We start from the raw sequence: 5,863 nt of genomic DNA, 5'->3' as shown, positions 1-5,863 counted from the left end.
CCTGGCTATGTCATAAGAGTCTCCTGGTTTCTCTTAAATAGAGAAGTCTCCCAAGCCTTTCCATGTTGGAATAAGTGTCACATACCCTTGGAAGACTTCTTGCTTATCTCAGGTGAACCACCTATAGAATAACATAGAGATGCTGAAATGTTCACTGCTGTCTCAGTAAAACTGATCAGCAGTTGATCCTGGAGTGAATAATTTGGCATGGTGATGATAATTATGGGGCCATCCTCATGTCCTGAAGTTCAAAGTCTTCACAGTAGTTGGACTCATTTAGAATTTAACTTTTTTGTGCCATCACAATTCAAGTTAAATTTTAATTTTGAAATTACCTAATCTTTTTGTGTATTTTAGTAAGTTTTTTTGGCATGTGGGAGGGGTGTAGAGATGTTAGAGAGTTCATAATATGCTTGTTTATGTTTTCTCGATTAGAGCTATATGTTGAAAGAGACATTTAAACTCTTAAGAAAAAAAACAACAGAGTCGTTTTCTCTTTGCCAACAGAAACCACAGCCATTTCAGGACCAATCCAACAAGAGTCTCTAGAGGTTTCTGCTTTTCTGTTCAACTGGAAAGGGCACATCTCTCTACAAATGTATACTTCTTAGGATCTTTTGTATTTTGACTCCTGAAGTCTTCTTTATTCTTTTATGGCTGAAACTGTGGTAAATGGAAGTTCCCAGGCCAGGAGTTGAATTGGAACTGCAATACCAGACCCAAGCCACATCTGTGACTTATGCTGCAGCTTGCAGATCCTTAACCCACCGAGTGAGGAGGAATTGAACCCACATCCTCATGGAGACAACATGAGGTCTGTAACCCTCTGATCACAAACAGGAACTCCTTGATGTCTTTTTTTTAGAAATGTTGGTTTTTTGTCCTATAGAGTGAGATAAAGTGAAGTGCATGGAAATCATGATTTCTGGCAACCTCTATGTCTTCTTTTACAGCCCACCTGGCTCTGATCTCTCTATATGAGGAACTCAGAGATTGGTTTCTAATTAATGGATATAAAGAACTTGATTATTTACTCAATATAGCTGGATATGAGAGAAAGGATGCTAATTATGTGTGGTGTGCATAAGTGCAAAAGAACATTTTAGGAGCCATAATGACCAAATAGCAGAAGTAAAGAGAGGATTGGAGAAGAAGGTGTGAGGGCTGAGACATTTTAAAATGCTCGGGGAAGAAAAATCTAATATTTAAGGAGAAGTCATTTCTTGTGGGAGGTTTCAGTCAGGGACTAGTCATTGTTAGTGAAATTCATAGGTAATTTAGGTCCTTGGTAAAAGGCAGGGCAAATTACTGTGCTGACCTACATGGGAAAGAATCTGAAAAGAATGATAGATAGATGATATAGATATAGATATAGATATAGATATAGATATAGATATATAGATATAGATATAGATATAGATATAGATATAGATATAGATATAGATATAGATATAGATAGATATAGATATAGATAGATATAGATTTGATATATCTGATTCATTTTGCTGTACACCTGAAACTAACACAACATTTAAGTCAATCTACTCCAAGCAAATATTTAAAGGCCAAGTAATTTAGACCTGTTACTGGATAGATCTTCAAAAAGCCCAGATTGCTCTCTCAGAAACAATGTGTAGCATCTCTAAAGGGAAGGTTGAGATGACCATAGATACCTAGGTATGTAGCAGAAAACAGAGTGACCTCAAATATGTGATCATGATGGGAAGAAGAGATGCATTATTATAAAGTGAATCCTAATGAGGTGGTTAGTAGTGAAGGAAAGGGTTTCTGCTTTGCTGAGGGTGTGATCCTTTGCTGTCCTTGAGTAATAAAATTAAGATAAGATTATACATAAGGACTAGGGTGACAATTATCTACAGGCACAATTAGAACCACACACTAACTGGATATACCACACCAGTATTTAAACTTCAACTTCATATCCAAAACTAAGCCATATCATTACAATCACCCTTATTTTTGTAGGCTAAGCTCACTTTGAAATTTTTCAGTTGCCTCTCACAATGTAGCTTTATCCCCCATACTATGATTTATTAGTCAGGGTTCAATCAAGAGGAAGGGAGATCGTGCTATTTATTTTAATGGTGATAATTTAATATTGGTACTTTGGTCAAATAATTATTAAGAAATGAAAGGCACACAAGAAAAGACATTGTACACAGAGTGGTCACTGAAGGAAGTGGCGACAATGCCATAGGTTAAGGGGTATGGGGAAAAGTTGGGCGATAGGCAGGAATTTCCCAAAATGAAGAAAGGAACTAAGAGAAATGAGATGGAAATTCAGAACAGCAGTCTAAAAATGCTCCGTCCCCACCATAGTATCACAACTAAATATTAAAGGGTAATTTTGGAGGGAGAAAAACAGACCTGAATAACCAGCTCATATGCCAGCTCATATGGAGAGAGAAGATATATGAAAAAATTACAAATGATAAAAATCACATTGGTCTTGCTAAGGTAATACTCTATCTTATTTATGAATTCCGATTACTTTAAGATCTTCAGGATCTAATAAGAACGTAGGGCCCAGACATACAAGCTATCTTTGAATGAGAAGTCTGACAGAATTCAATAATCCTCACATTGGCTCACATAGACACACTTGGTCATGCTCTGGACTTCCCTTGTGGTGCAGTGGGTAAGATCCAGTATTGTCATGCAGTAGCCCAGATACCTGCTGTGGTACAGGTTCAATCCTTGGCCCAGGAAAATCTACATGCACATACAACAGCCAAAAAAAAAAAAAAAATCAGTCATGCCCTTTTTGCTCTCTAATCTATTATCTTTGTTTTTCTTTTTTTGTAATTCATATATTAGTTTAAGCGTGTACAACACAGTGATTCAGTTAACATAATGATAGATATATATGGTTTCAGCATCTTTTCCCTATGGTTATTATAAGAGATTAATAGATTGCAGTGCTGTGCAATAGATCCTTGTTTATTTTAATGTAGCCATGGTGTATTTTTAATTCCTAACCTCCCAAATTATCCCTCCTCTCCCCCACACCTCCCTTTGTAAAATAAATTTGTTTTGTATGTCTGAAAATTTTAATTTGATGTTGGAAGAGAAGGAGAAGGAGACGAAGAAGGAGAGGAAGAAAGAAAGAAGAAGGAAAAGAAGAAGGAAAAGGAAAGGAGAGAGGAGAAGGAGGAAAGAGGAGGAAGGGGAAGAAGAGGAAGAAGAGAGAGGGAGAAGAGAGAAAGAAAAATGGAATGGAGATGCACAAGGGTAGGAAAGGGGAAGGAAGGATAGGGAAAGGATGATAAAAATGGAGCAGAAATAGAAGAAGAAAGGAGAAACTAAATAACACCTACAATCTTGCCCAAATTACAGTCAATAAACATAAGCATCAAAAAATCTGAGCTGTAGGGTGACTTGGCTTCTTCCTCCACCAGCCAGTTTTCATGCTCCTTGCTGATCCTAAGTGTCATGGCTCTCCTCACCAAATATAATTCTGCTGTTTTAGATGTGTTTTCTCTGCACAGTGGCCTGTGGATGAGAGCCAATTCCATTAAGAGTTCAACTAAAGAAAGAGCATCCTCTCCAATCTTGGAAGAAAAACTAGTGATGTGATGATTGATCTCTTACATTTTACTTTAGAATGAAAAGGTTTTTAAAAGCCAATCCATGGAGTTCCCATCAAGGCACAGTGGAAACAAATCCAGCTAGGAACCATGGGGTTGTGGTTCAATCCCTGGCCTCACTCAGTGAGTTAGGGATGTGGTGTTGCAGTGAAATGTGGTGTAGAATGCAGATGTGGCTCAGACCTGCATTGCTGTGGCTGTGGCAGAGGCCGGCAGCTACAGCTCCGATTGGACCCCTGGCCTGGGAACCTCCATATGCTTCAGGTGCGGCCCTAAAAAGACAAAAAGACAAAAAAATAGGAAAAATTAAAAAAAATAAAATCCAATCCAAGTAAATTTTAATGCTCGGTGGTGGGACTCAGGCAAGAGGATTTTTAAAGTTTATCAGATACGTCCAATATGAAGCCAAGATTGAGAACAAGTGACATATATTCTCCCATATGCCTTCATCAATAGATTTGATTGAAGCCAAAGTTTTATAGAAAATAGACTTGGGTAGTTCAAATGATTGAAAATTTTATATACAGAATTTTCACTGTGGCTCAGCAGGGTAAGGACACAACATGGCCTCTGTGAAGATATGGGTTCAATCCCTGGTCTCAATCAGGGGGTTAAGGATCCAGTGTTGCTCTAAGCTGCAGGGAGGTGGAAGATGCAGCTCAGATCCAGTGTTCTGTGGCTGTGGCATAGGCTGATGCAGTAGCTCTGATTCACTCTAGCCTTGAGAACTTCCATATGAGGCAGGTATGGCTGTAAAAAGGAAGAAAAGAAAAAGAATATTCTATATACATTTTAAAAGAGTTGTGAATTTCTACAGAATGCTGGGTCATAGATGGCAAATGCAGAAGATTCCATAGATGTAATGGAATCCGCTCATGCAGTGATTTTAACATACATAATCCAGAATATGTAAAAATACCAATTCATTTTTCTGATATAGGTTACTCCAAACTATTGAGTAGATTTTCCTATGCTACACAGTAGGTTTTCATTAATCATCTTTTTATACAGTAGCGTGTATATATTATTCTCACCCACTTAAAACTAATACAACATGGTAAATCAACTTTACCTCAATAAAAGTAAACTTTAAATAAATCAAGAATGTCTCTTAATCCCATCAAACAAATGCCCATATAGGTGACATTAAGTTATTATAAATATGATGAATAAATAATGTGAGCTACAAAACTTATGCAACCCAACAAACATATCTGCCAATTGCAGATGTTTTGTGTGCAATTATTTTTAAACAGCAGATGAAAAAAAAAAAAAACTTGGCAAGTATTGAAATTAGGTTGTTCTATTGAAGATCTTCTGTAAGGCCCTCTTGATTTCCCTGTTCCTCAGGCTGTAGATGAAGGGGTTCAGCATGGGGGTGACCACTGTGTACACCACTGAGGCCGCTGCATCATTTCTGGGAGAATGTGAGACAGCTGAGCTGAGGTACACCCCAAGGCCTGTTCCATAAAAGAAACAAACAATGGCCAGGTGAGAGCCACAGGTGGAGAAGGCTTTGTACCTCCCACTGATGAGGGGCCTCTCAGAATGGAGGAAAGTATTTGTGAATAAGAGAAAAGGATCCCTGAAAGGGGAATTCCACCAAAGATGGCACCAATGAAGTACATCATTACTTTATGGGTGGAGGTATCATCACAGGCAAGCTTGAGGAGTTGAGGAGGGTCACAGAAGAAATGAGGAATTTCCACTTTGGTACAAAAGGTAAGATGTGACATCATTGCACAGTGCAGCTGGGAGTCCAAAAGGCTGAACAGAAAAGACCCCAGGACCAGCAGGCTACAGAGGCGGGGGTTCATGATGACCTGGTAGTGCAGGGGATAACAGATAGCTACAAACCCATCATAGGCATCACACACAGAAGCGCACTGTCCAAACACCTGAAAAGATTAAAGAGAGTCAACTGAATCAGGCAGCCCACATAGGAGATGACTCTGATGTGAGTCTGAATGTCCAAAAGCATCTTTGGGACTGTGGTAGAGGTAAAGCTGAGGTCAGCCATGGACAGAATGGAGAGGAAGAAGTACATGGGGGTGTGGAGGTGGGAGTCAGAGCTGATGGTCAGGATGATCAGTAGATTCCCAGCACGGTGACCAGGTACATGGACAGGAACAGGAGGAAAGTTAGAAGCTGCAGTTCTGGATCCTCTGAGAGCCCCAGGAGGAGGAATTCTAAGACACCGGTGAAATTCTGGTTTTATGGAGCAGAGGCACTTTCTGAAAAATAGATGAGAGTTG

At 39.0% G+C, this 5,863-nt stretch overlaps 1 pseudogene; it reads right to left on the bottom strand.

The window, feature by feature from the left end:
* Positions 1 to 3,338: 3,338 nt before the first annotated feature.
* LOC110258477 lies at positions 3,339 to 5,655 on the bottom strand (annotated as a pseudogene).
* Between the last annotated feature and the right edge of the window lie 208 nt (positions 5,656 to 5,863).

The sequence above is a fragment of the Sus scrofa genome, unplaced genomic scaffold (genome assembly GCF_000003025.6).
Source record: "Sus scrofa isolate TJ Tabasco breed Duroc unplaced genomic scaffold, Sscrofa11.1 Contig2136, whole genome shotgun sequence".
Taxonomy (NCBI): domain Eukaryota; kingdom Metazoa; phylum Chordata; class Mammalia; order Artiodactyla; family Suidae; genus Sus; species Sus scrofa.
Note: the sequence above shows the minus strand (reverse complement) of the source record. Positions and strands in the feature narration are given on the sequence as shown.